This window comes from Vicugna pacos, chromosome 27 (assembly GCF_048564905.1).
Source record: "Vicugna pacos chromosome 27, VicPac4, whole genome shotgun sequence".
Classification (NCBI taxonomy): domain Eukaryota; kingdom Metazoa; phylum Chordata; class Mammalia; order Artiodactyla; family Camelidae; genus Vicugna; species Vicugna pacos.
Window position 1 is genome coordinate 24,675,122 of NC_133013.1, and position 17,692 is coordinate 24,692,813.

At 50.4% G+C, this 17,692-nt stretch overlaps 1 protein-coding gene across 5 annotated transcripts in view; it reads right to left on the reverse strand.

Annotated features, from left to right (window-relative positions):
- LINGO1 (leucine rich repeat and Ig domain containing 1) overlaps positions 1 to 17,692 on the reverse strand; it is a 184,071-nt gene that overhangs the window by 64,013 nt on the left and 102,366 nt on the right. For 2 of the 5 annotated variants that reach the window (XM_072950962.1, XM_072950963.1), the window contains exons 1-2: positions 11,004 to 11,256; positions 10,646 to 10,812 (exon numbers count right to left, since the gene is read on the reverse strand). The gene's annotated coding sequence lies outside the window, so the exon portion shown is untranslated. Of the gene's footprint in view, positions 1 to 10,645; positions 10,813 to 11,003; positions 11,257 to 16,368; positions 16,592 to 17,692 lie in introns of those variants that run through there. The other 3 variants (XM_072950964.1, XM_072950965.1, XM_072950966.1) reach the window with 2 other exon arrangements.

Here is a 17,692-nt window from a genome sequence, read left to right on the forward strand (position 1 = left end):
GCCCATATTAGTATGGGCTCCCCAAAATAGATCCCAACCCCCTAGCCTGCCAGCTCAGTGCTGCCTCCCACCTTAGTGTTTGGCCCTGTGGCACCAGCCTCCCTACTGTCCCCCAGCCCCCTCGAGTAGCCTCCCGGACCTGGCATCAAGCCCCTGTCCAAACCCACCCCTTCTTACCGTCTCATACGGTCTTCCATAGGTCAGACCCACCTCAGCAAGTTTTGCACACACACACAAAAGCAGCTCTATCCCATTCTCTCTGAGGTTCCCTTCCTACCCACCAAGTCTGTCCCTTGCCTCATGGAAGATTCACTTATAACGGCCTCTCTCCCAGCACTTTCAACCCAGGATGTCTGGCTTCTGCCCCACCAAGGACCCTCAGCCAGGACCCCTCCTGTCCATGCCAGTCCTCCGGCCCCAGCCTGCCGGGTCCCTGGCTGGTTGACCACTTGCTCCTGTAAGAGGTCCTGACCCATCCTCTCCTCGTTTTCATCACACTCCTCCATTACTCCTCCTGCACACGGTCACATGCCGCTATTCCCTGTCCTCCCCTCCTTTCTCTTTGGGCCATCTCACCCACACCAGTGTTTCAATCACCCTCTATCTATGTGCCTAGTGACCCCCATCATGCCCAGAGAAGGGTTGAGGCCCCTGACCTGTCTCCCACCCTTTTCTCCCTCACTCAGCTCCAGGCACATGGCCGCCCTGCTGCTCTCCCTGCCTGGAACAACCCCTCCTCATCCAGATTCAGTGCAAGGCATCTCCTCAGAAAGCCTTCCCTGAGCACTGTGTGCAGGAGCCTCTCCTTATCCGTGTCACTCCACCCTGATTGACTGATCTGTCATTTGGTTTTCCCTGTCTCAGCAATCCCGCAGTGAACTTCATTTTCAGTCAGGTTAATTGAGGTGTAATTTACCTGCAGTAAAATTTATCCTTTTTTTTAGATAACAAATGCTGGTGAGGATGTAGAGAAAAGGAATTCTTGTGGACTGTTGGTGGGAATGTAAATTGCTGCACTATGGAAAACAGTATGGAGGGTCCTCAAAAAATTAAAAATAAAGCTAGCATATGATTCAACAATTCCACTTCTGGGTATATATCCAAAGGAAACAAAAACACTAACTCAAAAAGATATATGCATCCCTATGTTCACTGCAGCAGTATTTACAACAGCCAAGACATGGAAGCAATCTAAGCATCCACTGATGAATGAATGGATGAAGAAGAGGCGGTATACGTATATATCCAATAAAATACTATTCAGCCATAAAAATAAGAACAGCCTACCATTTGCGACAACATGGATAGAACTTGAAGAACTTATGCCAAGTTAAATAAGTCAGACAAAGACAAATACTGTATGTGGAATCTAAAAAATAAAAACAAAAAACCAAACTCATAAAAAAATGGATCAGACTTGCAGTTACCAGAGGCAGAGGGTTGGGGGAGAGGTATTGGAGGAAAGCGGTCAAAAGGTACAAACTTCCACTTATAAAATAAGTATTAGGGACGCAGTGTACAACATGATGACTATAGTTAACACTGCTGTCTGTTATACAGGAAGGTTACTAAGAGAGTAAATCCTAAGAGTTATTAATTACAAGCAGAAATTTTTTTTCTTTTTTCTTCTTTTTCTTTTCATATCTATATGAGATAATGGATGTTAGGTGGTAATCATTTCACAATATAAATCAAACCATCATGCTGAATATCTTAAATGTATACAACGATGTATGTCAATTATTTCTCAATAAAATTGGAAAAACTTTACCCTTTTCAGTATACAATTCTATGAGTTTTGAGAGCTGCATGCATACAGCATGTGACCCCCATAAAACCCCTTGTACAAAGAACTTTACAGGTCACTGAACGTTTGGGCACTTTTCTCCCATGCCCTTCCCCCACAAAATGTCCCCACATTTCCTCAGCTCCTTTGCAGGTAGTTGAGGCCACATGAGAAGTTCTGGTCAGTGCGTTGTAAACAAAATGATGTGTGTCACTGAAAGGTCAGTGCATTAAGGAGCCAGTGTGTGAATCTACCACATTCTCTTCCTTGCCACAGTCCCTGAAGGAGGCCACTACTTCCAGATGGGGCAGCCATCAGATGGCGGAGCTTCTGTCAGCCTGGGTCCCTGTGTGACTATATGGAGCAGAGTTCACCACCTTCCCCACTTCCCACAGTGGACATGTAATGTGAATTCATAGGGTAAAAGAAGAAACAAGAAGGGACCCTTGTCACGTTAAATCACTGAGAGTTCAGAGAGAGCTTGCTGGTGCAGCACAGTGCTACCCTACCTACACCCCCACCGGCCACACGGGGGCATCTGGTTTGAGAACATGTTTGGATGATTTTTCTGAGTGACAGAACTAAGCTCCATTTGGGAGCCCCTAAATAACTAGCATTTCAGTGGGGGAGGGAAAGATCTGAATCCCCAAGTTGAAAGGTTCTCTATTCGCAGGAGAAAGGGGGCAGTTCCAGGATCCACCTGGAGACAGTCTCCACCTGGAGAAGGGAGTGTGAGCCGAGGCAACTGGCAGCATCTCCGTGACAGCTTGGGGCCTTGGCCTACACTCAAGGACTTGAACTTGACTTGAGAACAAAGGCTGGTATGTCTTTAGAGCTTTATCCCTGACTCAGGTCTGGGACCAGCTCTCAGAAAGGCCCTAGGACCCTCAATTCGTCTGCCTTGGAGGGACAATTTGAGGGGAGGAGGAAGGAAAACTCCAACAGGGCCTTGGAGCTGCAAATGACAATGAGCTGCAAGCTTAACTGTAGGTTTATATTTTGAACTTATTGGCACTTTACTTTGAAAATTATCACCTTCTTTGTTGTGTGCTCCTGTGGGACAATACAGGGAATAGGGAGAAGAGGCAGCCCCTCAAGATAAGACCAGGGCACTGGTAGGTGACTTGAGAGGAAAGCCCTTAGTCTATATAAGTCCCCTGTGACTTCTTGCCTTTTCCAAGAAGTAAAATTTGGCTGTAGTAAAATTCACTGCCTCCCTGCCACCAACCTTCTGACCCCAAATGGGTACAATACAGCTTCTTCAAGGCCATTAAAAAGACTATTCTTGTGAATGAGCACTGGATGTGGTGTCAATACTAGTCTATGCGCATCCAAAGGCTCCTGTGATCTTGAACTTGGGCTAGAGTGGAGAGTTGGCTGGGCTGGGGTCAGCTCAGACCCCTGGCTCGAAAGCACACTTGAGCATGCCCACTCAGGGAGGAAGGAGTTTTAGATTTGGATGTTATGGTCTGGTACCCAGAGGCCTGGGCAATGTTGGGAAGAACACACTGACTCGTGGAAAATGCCCATCTAGAACTGCTTCGGGGGGATTCCCTAAGCACAATATGAATCGTTTTCCCCTGAATGATTTTTGCTGACTGACTGGGCTTTAATTCACTGTCTGCCAAGGGTTGGGGGGCTGAAAACAGGACAAAGGTTCAAAGGCAAATATTGAAAGAAGTTCCTCTGGGGAATTGAGGAAGAGCTGCCATAGGAGTGAAGTGACAGGTGGAGCAAGGATGGAAGGGGATCAGAGAGGGTAAAGGGGCACAGACATCGCCATCTCGTCACAGTCACCATACACAGTGTCCCCAAGAGCTCAGTCATCACTGGGCTGAGCCCTTCCCACGTGCTAACACATTTAATTCCCACCAGCACCCTAGGAGGCAGGTACTGTCACTGACTGCTTTTTCAGGATAGGGAAACTGAGGCACAGAGAGAAGAAATTTGTAAGGAATAGGGCTGCATTTCAAACCCAGGCAGTCAGGCTCCAACACTCATCCTAAGAGTCTCGGATGAAACTGAGTTGGTCAGGTTAGAAATGAATGAAAGGCTCCTCAATGCCATTGGCAGGAATTCTGTCTGTGGGTGGTCAGATCTAAGTTGTCCCAAAAATCCCTTCTGTCACTCACTAGCTCTCTGACCTTAAGCAAGTTACTTACACTAAGTCTGGTCCTTATCTGAAAAACGTACTTCATAGTAGAGATTACAGAGTAATATGGTAGTTGAGATTACAGAGCGTGAGTGAGTGAGTGTGTGTGTATGTGTGTGAGGGTGTGTGGTACCCAGAGAACAGAAACTCCACAAAAAGCAGATATCCCCAACCCCCATCACAGAGCCACAGCACAGATGTGCCAGTCTCCAGAACTTCCAAGCATGTGCATGGATATATGTGTACACGTATGTGCTCAAATGTACACGTGTCCCTGCCAAGGTGAGCACTCATGTGTACGTGCATGCATTCCCCCCCTCGTCCCATCCCCACCTCGGGCTGGTGGTGGCATTAGCCACACAGTCCTCAGCCAAACACCCAGACATCACTCTAGAGTCCTTTCTCTTCCCCTCTCTCACCCTCACATCCTCTCAGCATGGCCAGCCAATTCCTGAGTATTTCTCAAACTCATCTCCTCCCCAGTTCTCCCCCATCCCCACCCAGGTTGGCTTGCAGTCCTCTCTCCACCCACCCTTCACATAGTGGCAACAGGAATGACCTTTCCCAGTCACAAATCCGACTTCACCCCAGCTCTGCTTAAAACCCTTACAGGAAGCCTCGCCAAGCAAGTTGTGAAACTCAGAAGCCCTAAGGAGAAGTCTGACAGATTTGACTGAATAAAGATCTAAAGCTTCTATATGGCTAAAGATACCATAAACAAAGTTAAAAAGACAAAGGACAGACTAGGGAAAATATTTCCAGTACACATAATAGAAAAAGTTTTAAAATTCCTAAAACACTAAAAGCTCCTTTTTACCAATAAGCAAAAAGCAAAAAGAAAAGAAAAATGGGCAAAGGATATGAACAGTCAATTCACAGAGGAGGAAATACAAATGGCCAATAACCACATGAAAAGATTTTCAGCCTTGCTGGGGAGAAGGAAAGTGAGTGTTGAAACCACAGGGAGACGTTTTCTTGGATTGGTAAAAGTTAAAAGGCTTGATAATGTTCGGTGTGGAGGATGGCTGGGGAAATGGCCACCCGCAGATGCCAAGGCTAGGAGCATAAACTGGCCCAACCTTTTGGAAGAAAAATGTGACAGTATCTATCAAAATTTAATAAGCATACCCTTCGCCCTGGCAATTTCACATCTAGAATTCTATCCTACAGAAAGGCTTACACATGTCAGCCAAGATATATATACAAGGATGTTCACTGAAGCATTATTTGCAAGAGTGAAAAACTGAAGGCAACCTAAATATCCATCAACCCAGGACTAGTTACATAAACTATGCTACATACAAACAATGGAATATTAGGCAGTGATTAAAAAGAACACAGTAGCTCTGTACACAGTGACATTGACAGATGCCCACAGCACGCTGGTAAATGAAAAATGGAAGTTGTAGAGTAATGTGTGTAATATGATTCCATTTCTTTTTTTATATAATATACAATAAATATGTTTATAAATGTGCAGAAAAAGACCAACAGTAGTGAGACCTTGGCAGAATGAGATCTAAGGGCAAAGAGGGAATTTCCTAGTGAAAAGGACACATTTCTGAATTGTTTCCATTTTTTTTGCATAAACAATTGTTGCTTTTGTGGTATTAAAAAAATACCTCATCCATGGCCCCTCACAGGCTGTAGGACAAAGTCCAAACTCAGTGTGGCACCGAGGGTCCCTCAGGACACAGCTCTTGTGTGCCACCAGGCTGGGGTCTCTCCTTGTCTCATTCTTTCCTTAAGCTAGATAGACACTCCCAGCTCCCTGGCATGTCCCCCAAACTGCCTCTGGGCCTTTGTCCATGCAGTTTCCTCTTCCTGGAATGTCATTTCCTGGCTTCTGTGCCTCGTCTTTCAAGTTGTTGCTCAGGTGTCTCCACCCTATGGAAACTCTCCCTGAACACTCCCCCACACTCCGCCTTCGTGCTCCCTCCCAGCAGTGGTGACAGCCAACATCCAGGGAGCATTCATGTGTCTGTGTCGAGGCTATGCTATGTGTTTTATGTTGTATTGGTTTCTTCAATCCTCACAGCAACCCTAGGAAGGTCTGTCATCACCTCATTTAACAGACGAGGAAACTGAGGCACTTGATTTGCTTAAAGTCACACAGTCAACAATCAGCAGAGCCAATGAGTGGTGCCAGGCAGAGCAGCCGTGCAGCCCTCCACCAGCGCTCTGCACTCAGGGCTGGAATCCCTTGGTACGTGTACCTGCCGGGATCCAAGAATTGCCTGTGCGTCCCAAGGGTGGGGTTTGCTTGCTCCTGCTCCCAGAAGCTGGGCAGTTCAAGCATACACAGGGAGCTCTGCTGGGGCCAGAGGCCAGCCCCCACGCCCACCCAGTAAGCAGCCCCCTCAGGGCTGGAGGGGTGTGAGGGTGGGGGCTGGGACCAGCACAGGGAGGGGCCAGCTGACTCAGGACTGCTGAGGAAATGGATGGTCTGTGGAGGTGCAGCCCCTCCCAAAGCAAGGACCCAAGCTACTTCCTGCACACCTACAGTGTGCCAGGCCCTGAGGGTAACGGCCAGGGAAGCTAGGGGCAGGAAACTACCCTGCCCTCCATACACCGCAAAGTCAGGCACAGAGAGGCCAGAAGCCTAAGAGGGGGACAAGCAAAGAGCTGTAGGATGCTGCTCAGAGGAAGGGGGCCTGGCTTCCGATCCGGGTGAAATAGATAGGAGGCTCTCCATGAAGGATGTGGCATCTGGGCCCAGCCTGAAAAAGAGGAAGGGAATCTGGGCAGGCGGAGTTGGGGAAGGGAACTCCAGGGGGCTGGAACAGCTTGAGCAAGGGTCTGGAGGTGGGCAAGTGTGGGGAGCGCTGGAGAAGAGTCACTGGTTTTGTAAGTAGGGAAGCAGCAGTGGATGTGAGGGTGGGGGAGGCTGGGGGCCCTTGGAGGGGGCAGCTGCCTGCAGGCAAGGAGGGGGCAACCTGGAGAGGGTGGTCTGCCTAGGACTGGACCTTGTTAGGCAACTACCCCTCTGCAGTTAGCCAGCTGACTGTGGCCTAGTCCCCCACCTCGGTTCCCTCAGCTGTAGAAAATCATGGAACTTCTGAGACAAGAGAATTAAAGGAGACAGTGGTTTGCAGCACCTGGCACCCAGGAAGGCAGGTGATGGACACATCTGGGGGGCACAGTACCCCAGGAGACAGGTGTGGCTCCCTGGGGGCGTCTGCCTTTGTGATGTGAACGTGTGTGTGCACGTGCCTCAGAACGCCTCCCAGCCCAAGGAAAATATTCAAACACTATCGTGTGTTTAAAAGTGTAAACTCCAGGTATGTGGTTTCAGATTTTCCACCTTAAAGAGACATGAGAGGCAGAGCCCCATGATCTTGAGCAGGTCCCTGCCCCTCTCAGGGCCTCAGTTTCCCCATGTGGGTGGTAGGTGGTTGGCTGGGTGGTTTCTCTAGGCCTGAAGAAATTCAGAAAGGGCTGAGCCTTAGAAAGAGGGAAATGGGGTTGGGTGGGGGAGAGGTGGGGTGTGTGGAAGTTCAGAGGGGTGGGATTAAGAGGGGAGGAATGGGGATGAAGGAAGACCCTACCTCCTAAGGCAAGTTCCCTACCCAGCCAGGGCCCTCCTCACACTCTTCTCCCCCTACCAGTGCCCAGGTGGTGTTCTCCACTCAGTTGGGGGCGGGGAAATGGAAGGAGAGGAGCCTCTGCCTCCCACAGCAAGTTCCCCCCCAGGCCCAGTGGCAACAGTGGTGTGCAGGCCTGGAGGCAGGCAAGACCTCGGATCATGTCCCACCAGGCTACTTCAGGCTAGTGACATTACACAAGTCCCTGTGCATCTCCATTTCCTCTTCCATGAAATGGATAAAAACACTTTCCCTGTGAGGTAGCATCATCAGCCCAGTGCCCAGCACACCATCAGCCTTCCCCATAGGTGAGCCCTTTGGTTCACCAGGAGCTGTGGGTGGCCTCGGGGATTCACAGCCAGCTCTGGGGAGGGGGAGAATCTCTCACTCTAGGCACCCTCAAGACCCTCCTGGGTGCTATCCTCCAAGACCCTGTCTTAGCCTCCCCGCTGGCCCACCTCCAGCACCTCCCCCTTCCCACCTGCTGCCAGAGGAACACTCTAAGTGAGGCCCACCTCAACTCTGATCACTCGGCTGTCATTGCCTGTTTGCTCGTCACCTCCTCCACCAGCCCTGTGGGCAGAATTACATCTGATTCATCCTGGCCATTGCAGAGTGTGGGGCCTGGCACAGGAGTCCTGCCCACAGGCAGCAGAGCTGGCAGTGGGGCTGGACGAGCAGAACCATTCACCCCTCCTACCCCAACACCTGTTTCTCTATTGATGTATCCATGACTATTCAAGGCTCAGTGTGAGGATCGGTAAGGGCTCAGTGTGTTCAATCTGTTCAAGGTCACAGCTCAGTGTGGGGATGGGATCAAAGTTCAGTCTGTCCAGGATCAGGGCTCAGCATGGAACTGGGGTCAGTATTTTCTGTCTCCTACCATGAAGGAAGTTTTCTATTCCCTACCATGAAGGGCTCAGGACTCCTCCCAGCCTTACTCATTGCTTTGAAAACAACATATCCTGCCCCTGGGGTGCCAGGGCCTGTCTTCTGAGTCCCCACCATGCCCACCCTCTGCCCAGGCAAGGCCTGTCCTACGCTCCATTCCAGGCAGCTATGCTGGGATTCCCACACTCACTGTGCCCCAGCCACCACCTGACCCCAGCAGGAGTGGCTCAAGGCAGGAAGTGCTTCCTCGCATCCCTAACTGGCCTTCAGAAACACAGCAAGGACAGTCAGCCTTCTGGCATGGATGCATTCCGAAGCCAAGGAGTGCTTTGTGAGTTAGCCCAGATTTTTTGATTACCTACCTCACTGTCCCCACTCCATTAGCCCTAATGACCCAGTGCCACCATAGTTAAAACCAGGTCTGGCTGAACATGCAGACAAAGGTGTCAGCTGACACAAGGCAATGAGACAAGCCACCCAAACACCCGCTCCTGTCACAATGCCTGAAATCCCTCCTTTGTGCTCCTTGCTTTAAGCCACCCTTGCTGACCCTCCTCTGAAACCTCCATCCTAGATTAGTTTTCAGCTAAGTGTGGGGACTATTGGGTCCCTCAGCCCTCAGTGACTCCAGTCTAGCCCAGGTCTGGCACTCACAGGGCTCAGAAATGGGAGCTGAATCAGAGATCAGCCTGAGTGGACATCAGAGCTGGGCAGGAGGCTGCCCCTGCCCCTCAGCACCCCCACCCAGCCAGCCAAAACCCTACTATCTCTGCTTGCTACAGGTCAAGTTGGTTTGCTGGAAAGACACATGGTTCTCATTTTAATTAATTAAAGAAAAATCTAATCACTGCATTAAACTTCTCATTACTCCACTTGAATACCCGTTAAGTAAATTTAATTACCAGAGGATTGGGTTTCCCAGCCTCTTTCATTAGCTTCTGATAAGATGGGGAGTGGGGAGGGAGGAGGGTGGGAAATAGAACAATGCCATTCTCAGCCTACAGAGGGCGAGGCGGGGGGGCATTGTACTGGGGCTACCATGGTCAGGCTTTGGTTTCTCCCTGAAGACAGGCTTGGCCTTGGGCCTGGGGAGACCTGCACCCCAGCTGCCCCTAGAAAGGAAAAGGCCTAGCATTTGGCTGCAGTAAGCACTGAACGCTTCATTTACGGCCACTCTTGGTTATTTATACCCCACTTCCTTCTAAAATAGTTTGGGGCTGCTAAGAACAGCACAGACTGAAAAATAAGAGAAATCAGAACAAGGGAAAAAAATGAGAGAGAAGAAGATGAAGCCAAAGGCAAGGTTACCGAGCAACTGCATGCCACAACATCCTGAACATTTATCAGAAATGGGCCACAAACCAGCTATGAGCTTCCTAGTAGCCAAGGTGAAGAGAGCAACACACTTCGGCACTGAAGCAGTAACCAATCGAGTATTCATGAAGAAATGCACACTGAGCCTCAGAATTTCCATCTGTAAAAAGGGTGGAGCTGGAGGATGAACTAAAGGAAATAACCATTAGCTGGAGCAGTCAGCAGAGATTTCCTAAAGAAAGAGGGACATAAACTGGTCCTTGGAAAAAAGGATGGGGCAGACTTCATCTATAATAATCATTTGTTATTTGCCTCCCCCAGCTTGAGGCATCTCCTTCCTGCCAGCAGGACCCTGAGCTTCCTTTGGGAAACACCCACCCCCTCATTCCTGGTCACACAGTTGGAGAAGGACAGACTCTGACCCCTAACCCATCTGTGTTTCCAAGCCATGTGGACCCAGTAAAAGGATCAGGATGACTTTAACCCTACCAATAGGGCTCAAGAGATCAACTCCAGGACTTTTCTTTGTTCTGTCAAGAAAACAGATTTTGTCTCTACCCAAGTCCCCAGATTTCAACCTGGAAGCATGTTGCCCCAGAAACAGCTGACAGTTATCTTCTGACCATATCATGTGAAATGCCAGTAGGAGTGGAGTCATCACCAAAAAGGAGAAGCATAGGAATAAAGACAAAAAACAGATCCTGGTCACATTGTTGAAACCACTGGATCAAGTCCTGCCTGAAGCCCAACCCATGCCCAGACACTTCAGTTACCTGAGATAATTTCATTTCATTGAAATAGCATTTTTACTACTTGCAATCAAAGGGATCCTAACAGACACAGTGTTCAGAAAGGTATCCTTCCTGTTCCAGAGACCAAGAAGGCTCAGGGAGTAGGCAGGGCGGGAACGGCACCTACCGTGACTGCTACTGTGTCCCGCTGAGTTCTGAAGCTTGATGAGTCCTCTCAGCGCAGCCTAGGGTGAGGAATAAGCTTGGGAGCAGGTCCAGGGGCTGACAGGGACAGAGCCCTGGAATGCTGGCAGAAGGCAGACTCAAGGCAGCCAGGACATGGCTGTGAGAACCCTAGAAAACAGGAGAAGCATGAATGAGCAGCACGGTTCATACAGGGACAGAGGGGCATTTGGGCACAGTGCATAGGGCAGATGGTGGCCACACCTTGACAAAGGGGAGATCAAAATCAGCCACGTTTGTCTTTGCTTCCTCACGTCTTATATCTTATTTCCCCCATTTACTGCCCCCTCTCCCTGAAGTACCTCCAGGCTGTAGAAGAGCATCTTTAGAAGGCCTCCCCTCTGAAAAGAAGAGGGGGCTGGGAGGGGGAAGGCACGGCTGGAATCCACACGCTGTTGCCAGAGTGTATGTGTCTGGTGGTGGGGAGAAGGCAGGGGAGTTTTCCCCTCAGTACTGTGGACTTATTTCTCACAGCTCCTCTCCCAGTGAGTGCCCAGAACATGGCCTAGGCAGCCTGAATAGGACAAAGTTGAGTGAGGCAGCTGTCTTCTTTGATGTTCAGTCTAGGGTTCTAAAAGAATCCTAGAGAGGACAATGCCTAATCCAAGGGAATGAACGGTGGAGTTCCAGCCATGGGCAGAGCTCAGGGTAGGCTCTCCAAGTGCCTTCCTATCTAAGGAACCAGGAAATCATCTACCCTACCTTCACACCAGTCTCCCTTGGGCACCGTCCCTGACTGGGGGCCACTCCTCAAGGAGCCTACACTCTTCCCCAGCTTCTCTCTGAGGCCAAGCTGGGACCTTTGGGGAGAGAAACAAGGGGGGAATATTTCAGACTCAGGACACTGCCAGAGGTCCTTGTCTTTGGAAAGTCACTAGGCCCATCTAGGCCCTTAATGAGTTCTCTGATCTAGGGGCTGCTGGCTTTCCTCTTGGCTCCATAAAAAGGCATGGTGACAGAGATCCCGAATCACAGAACACTGGGATGATTGGATCTCTAGAAATGTCTCTAGACCAGGGCAGTCAAATAGAGTTTTCTGCAATGATGGATGTGTTCTATACCTGTGCTATCTGATAACGTAGCCACTAGCCACACACGGATACTGAAATGTGAATAGGGACATGAAGAATCTGATTTTTTCTTTTCTTTTATTCATTCATACTTAAATCTAAATAGCCACATGTGGTGAGTGGCTACCACATTGGAAAGTATAGCTCTGGACCAACCCTTGACCTGGCCACAGTATCTAGAGAAAACTAAGGTCCAGAGAGGAGAAGGGATTTGCCCGACTTCACACAGAAAATGGCAAAGGCAAAACCTGGAACTTAGTTCCTCTGACTCCCAGCCCCAACTCTCCACAGCACCCACTGCCCTTCCCATGGGGCTCTCATGTTCCCCCACCATGCTCAGCACTGTGGCACTGAGTGTCTTGCTGCCCCACTACCCATGCTGCACTCCTGGGGCAGGTATCAGGCCGCCTTTGAAGGGACCTAACTCTCCCAGCCACGGCCGCTGGCCTATCCCTCAGCCCTGCCGCAAAGCAGCTTCAATGAATATCCTGGAGGTTGGCTGGGGAAGTCATCCATCAGGGAGGAAGTGCTCCAGGCACAAAGCTGTTCACTGCAGGGTTATTAATAACAGCAAAATTCTGGAAACTGCCTAAACATCCCACAATAGAGATGACAAAGTGCATCACGACACCTCCACGTGGTGGAATATTACACAGTCGTTAAAAACGATAAACATGAAGTCTGGTAGCGGCACAGAGCAATGTTTACCTACCAGTATTGAGCAAGAAAACAGAAAACGGATGAGGGTGGGGGCTGGGCTGCAGCAGAGTACAGGGCTCTGCACTCACCAAGCTCACTCACATTGGTTACCCACCAACCCAAATCGCGGCGTCCAGATTTCGTACCATTCTATAGATGGAGGAGCTGAGGCTTCAAGAAGCCACACATATACTCCTGGAAAAACGGGGAAGTGAGGGCAGAGTTGGGGCTCAAACTCTCAATTTCTGACTTTAAGGACAGACTTCTACGGCTGCCTCTTTGTGCCATGATGGTGACATTATGGGTGATCTTTCTTTTCTATTTATTAACTCATCTTACTTAACCAACACATTGACTCTCATTATCTGTACAACAAATGTAACAGAGAGGAATTTTTACCCTTATTTTTTGGATGAGGAAACCAAGGCACAGAGGTCAAGGGCCACTTCTACTTCCCATACATTCTGCAAGGTTCTAGTATTGTCTTTACAGGAAAAAGGCAAGGGGGCAGGGAGGGAGCAGTTGTTGACTTGGGGTGATTGAAATACAGATGTGTGTGTGTGTGTTTTCCCTTTTTAATTTCATAGAAATTCTTTTTGTAGTAATTGAAAGAAAAAAGTTGCAGAAATAAAATATTGCTTCAAAATTTTTTAAAAAACAAGCACATACACAAAAATGAAAATTTATTAAATTGAAGCTACTGATGAATCCAAGAGACCTCGACTATGAACATAATCCATCTCCTGGCAGCAAAGCTCATGTCTCCAGGCTTTCCTGCCAATTTGCTGACCCTGGACCACTCCCTCCTGCCAGAGCGAGATCCTCACCTCAGGGGGCAGTGGGGAGCAGCCCTGTGTGGAAGTGGACTTCAATAAACACTTCCCAGGGCCCTTGGCACAGCGCAGCGGGCCAGCAGGCAGGCCGCAGGCCCCTGCTGCTTGCGGTGCTCCTGTCACTGGCCAGGGCTGACCTCAAGAGGACATGGTATTCTGCCTCCAGCCCCAGGCAGCCCCATCCCACAAGAAGAGCAACTGAGACCCGAAAGATAAAAGACCCTGCCAGAGGTCACACTGCTACTGAACTGGGAAACGTGTGCGTGTGCACTTTCACATGGGTACATATGACCCACACATACCCAAGTAACCACAAGCCTCCCACACAAAGTTGCAGTGAAGGCTTGGTGAAATGATGCACGTCAAGAACTGGCATTTATAAATATTAGCATCTTTCCCCCTTTTGTTTTAAAAAAGGGGGCTCAAAAAGCCAATTTAAGCTTAGGCTGGTAAGTTCACAGCTATTCTAATATTCTGGAAGTGCTTCCCAGAACGCTGTGAAAGACAATGGCCAGTTTGAGGAGTTCACGACCAAAGCATCCTGCGGGGTAACTGCACGTACTCCTTGGCTGCTCAGAGGGTGATGTGCACTCCAGCCAGGCACGAGCAAAGCCCTCATGACATCCTTGTAGGTGAGACAGTCCATGTCCAGGAATGTGGGAGAGTGGATCAGGCTGGTACCCGGGGTGGAATCTCACTGGCACAACCTTTTTTTTGGCAGCGACTAGGATGGAGTTTGGAAGATAGGTCCAGGGAGGGGTCACTTAGGGAGGCAGAATCCTCTGTTCAAAGCCCTCCGCTTGCCCTAGGAAAGAGGGAGTTACTAGAACCTGACTGAGTTCTGTGAGTAGCTTCAAGAGCCAGCTACATAGAGTGGATAGGGAGTCATGGCCTTTGTTGAGCCTGGTGGCCAGGAGACGTGACTCACGTGGGTGAGCCAGCCACGAGCTCTGGAGATGGTGCAGCCACCTCCAGAGAGCTGTGCTCAGTCATCAATGTATCTGTTCATAAAATTTTGATAAAGTGGGGTCTGCTTACAGGGGCTTGACAGGAAGAGGTGGGCCTGGAACCCATGCTCCCTGAGGAAGTCTCGGGGGCCTGGTCAAGACTTCAGGTCTCTGAAAAAGACACTTGGCATCTATGCGCCCAGAGAGCAGAGCTAGACTCAGTGAGAAAAAGTTCTAGGAAGACAGAGCTCTGTTCTGCATGGGGAGTAGTGAGCTCCCTGTCCCTGGGGGCATGCAAGCAGAGGTCTGGAGAATATATATGCTGGGTAGGGATTTGCACTAAATGGAGAGGTTGCTTTCAGCCATGAATTTCTTTAATTCTATACACATATGAATCAGGGCTAGATTGTGTGGATCAAAGAGGGTGTTACAGAGAGTGCAGGGAAAGCACAATGATGTCCAGAATAATAGTTATGACTATTATTATTGTTGTAGATCACTGAACATTCCTATCTGTTCTCTCACTGGATCTTCTGCCCATCCCGTGAGGCACATAGGGCAGGATGATTAACCCCATTTAGCAGATGAGGAAACTGAGACCCAGAGAGGGAACAGGACTACCCCAAGGTCTCACAGCACATCAGCCCCAGACCCAGGTGCCTTCCCCTCCTGTACTCCCAATGGTCATCCCACCACCCCTACCCCAGAAGCAGAGAGTGAGAATGTCCCCTCCACCCTGGGCTTCCATCCAGCTGCCAAGACTCCATTCCTGAAGGTTACAAGCTCTCTCTGTACCTCCTCCCTGAAACGTGGGAGGGGAGTCCCAGCCTAGGAAGCTTCTCCTCCCAGGTTACACAGTCCCTGCCTTTCCACCCTATCCCCTCATTCCCCTGGTAGTCCTGCCACAGCTCCTTAGTTTGGTTCCTTCAAACTAGACCCAGGGTTAGCCCTAGGCTTTGCTCACAAAATGAACTCCCTCCCTCTCAGCATCTTCTTCCCCTCACACATACACAGCTTGTGACCAGGGGGAACCAGAACCCACCTTGCCAGGCATCCCTCTTGAGCACCTTCCCTCTTCCTAGCCAGAGGGGCAGAAAGAGGGCATCTGGGCAGGAGAGAGGGGAGTGTCAGGAGGTGGGGAGACAGAGACCACCGAGGCAGGAAAGCTGCCACCCCCAGGACCACTCCATGCCCCATCACACACTGAACCTCAGGATACTCTTGTGAGCTGAGTATCAGCATCTCACTTTACAAATGATGGAATGAAGGCTCAGAGAGATTAAGAACTTGCCCAAATTCAAAATATTAAACTGAACAGAAACAGCCTTGAGTTCTGGAGAGAGGATTTGAACCCAGGACCAGTCAATTCTAAATAACCAGTGCTTTCCCATGCTCCCTGCTGCCTCCACAGAAGTGCAAGGCAGCTCAACTAAGCAGCCTGGTGAGCAGATGAAAGGGAGGCGGGGCAGCAGAGAGAGGGAGAGAAAAGGCAAGACAAAGACAGGACAGAGAGCAGCAGGGACAGACAAACAGACGAGTGGACCCTGCAGGGACCAGAAGGAAGCAAATCCGGAAGCTGCCCCCTTGATCAACTTAAAGCCCTCAAGTACCACCTCTGCAGCCATCTGCTCCTCCAATGTAGCCATTAGTGTCCCCTGGGTCCCTCCCAGGATGCCCAAGTCTCAGGAACAGAAGAAACCTTCTGCCCTCAGAGCCCCCAGTCATTGAGGGTATCAGGCCAGGTCTCTATGGGCCAGTCCTGGGCCAGGGAGGTGGGTAGAGAAAGTAAGGGGCCAGTTTTGTCCCTGGGCAAGGCCATCTACCCAGCCTCTGTCTGCCCATGCCAGGCTGGAGGGTCTAGTTGCCCCGACTGCCCACCAGGTGCAGTGTACCCTCTGGCCCCACATGGCTGTGGGAGTGTTTGGGGCTAGCCAAGTGTTTCCAAGACCCGCTGGCAGCTGAGCACAACTGGCCTGTCCCCAGAGCATGCAGGGTTTAAGCAACAGCCTCTCGACTGAATATGTAAAAAGAAAAATGCCTTTTTTTTCTTTAAGAAAGATAGAGGGAGGGAGGAGGAAGTCAGCTAAGAGGGAGGGAAAGAGGGTGGCAGAAACCTACCCCATCACTGCAGTCAAGGTCACAGGCATCGTTGTGGGGCAGGCGCAGGCAAGGAGCCTTTAATCTGGGAGTTCAGGCCGAGGAAGCTAAACGCTTGAAGCCGGAGTACATTACTGCCCTGAATGATCTGTCGGCTTCTATTAGGCTAAATATCTCTGTATAATGGGGAATTATCCTCTGAAAAGGCAAACTGCTGGCCTCTCCAGGGAGGGGGCGCGGAGGGAACCTCTCATCGTGAGGGTTCTCCCACGATGAGGGGGAGGGAAGAACAGGACCAACTAGGAAAGCCACCCCCATCCCACACCCCCTTCTCCGGAAAGTCACAGTCAGCAGCTGTGTGATGCTTGTGGCGGGTGCCAAAGTCCCTCCCCCTTCTTCCCAGCCTCTCCCTTCACTAAGGAGCTTGAAAAGATGCTAGAAGTGGGGTTGAGGCCTGACAGTCCCTCAGTGACAGTAGGTGACTCTGGGCAAGTCCATGAGTGCCTTTGAACCTCTGTTTCCCTCTGCTAGATTAAGGCTGTGCCACGAGGGGTATGAAGCTGGCACAGAGTGGGCACCCAGGAAAATTCTGCACATGCTGTTCTGCCCACTGGTAAAGACCTCCTCTTCATCCCTTCTTCCTCATCTCACTGGCCCCCATAGGGCACAACCACCTCTGCCGGGAAACTCTCCCTGACCCCTACCCCTGGGGATCTCCTACAGCCAGAATCCACCTTCTGGGCTCTGCCATGTTCTGGTGGTTGTGTACATGTGGGTGCTTCAGTCCTAGAAGTTCCCTCTGAACAGGGCAGGATGCTCCCCAAGCCTTCTCACACTGAAGACTGGGCACTCAGGACTCTGCTCAGATTTGTAGGCTTGAAGGCAGGGGCTAGAGGAAACCAGGAGCAGAGGCGGTGGCACCTCAGGCATGGGCTGAGTCCACTGAAGGGCATCACTCATGGGAATGCATTCAGCACCAGGGAAGCTGGGACAGGAAGAAAGAAATTCCAGGACACGAATCTGTAAGAGCAGGCTGGCCAGGGCACAAGGCAGGTTGGGGGCCAGGTTAGAGTAGGGTAGAGGTGGGACTCAGGGCTGGGTTACTGGTGCAGTAGTGAGGCACTGGAGATGCTCAGGCCAGGAAGGGTCTCAGGGGTCAAGAGGGGCAGGGCCGACCTGTTGGGGGAAGGACAGGGGTCATATGTCTCTAGCTGGGTAGGGAGCAGCAATATCCCGCTGAGCATGAGTGCTCATGTCCAAGCAACACTGTCCAACCCTGCAAAGCCCTTGTAAATCCGTTAGTCACTTTGATCTGCACAGCCATCAGGTGAGGGGGCAGACCAGG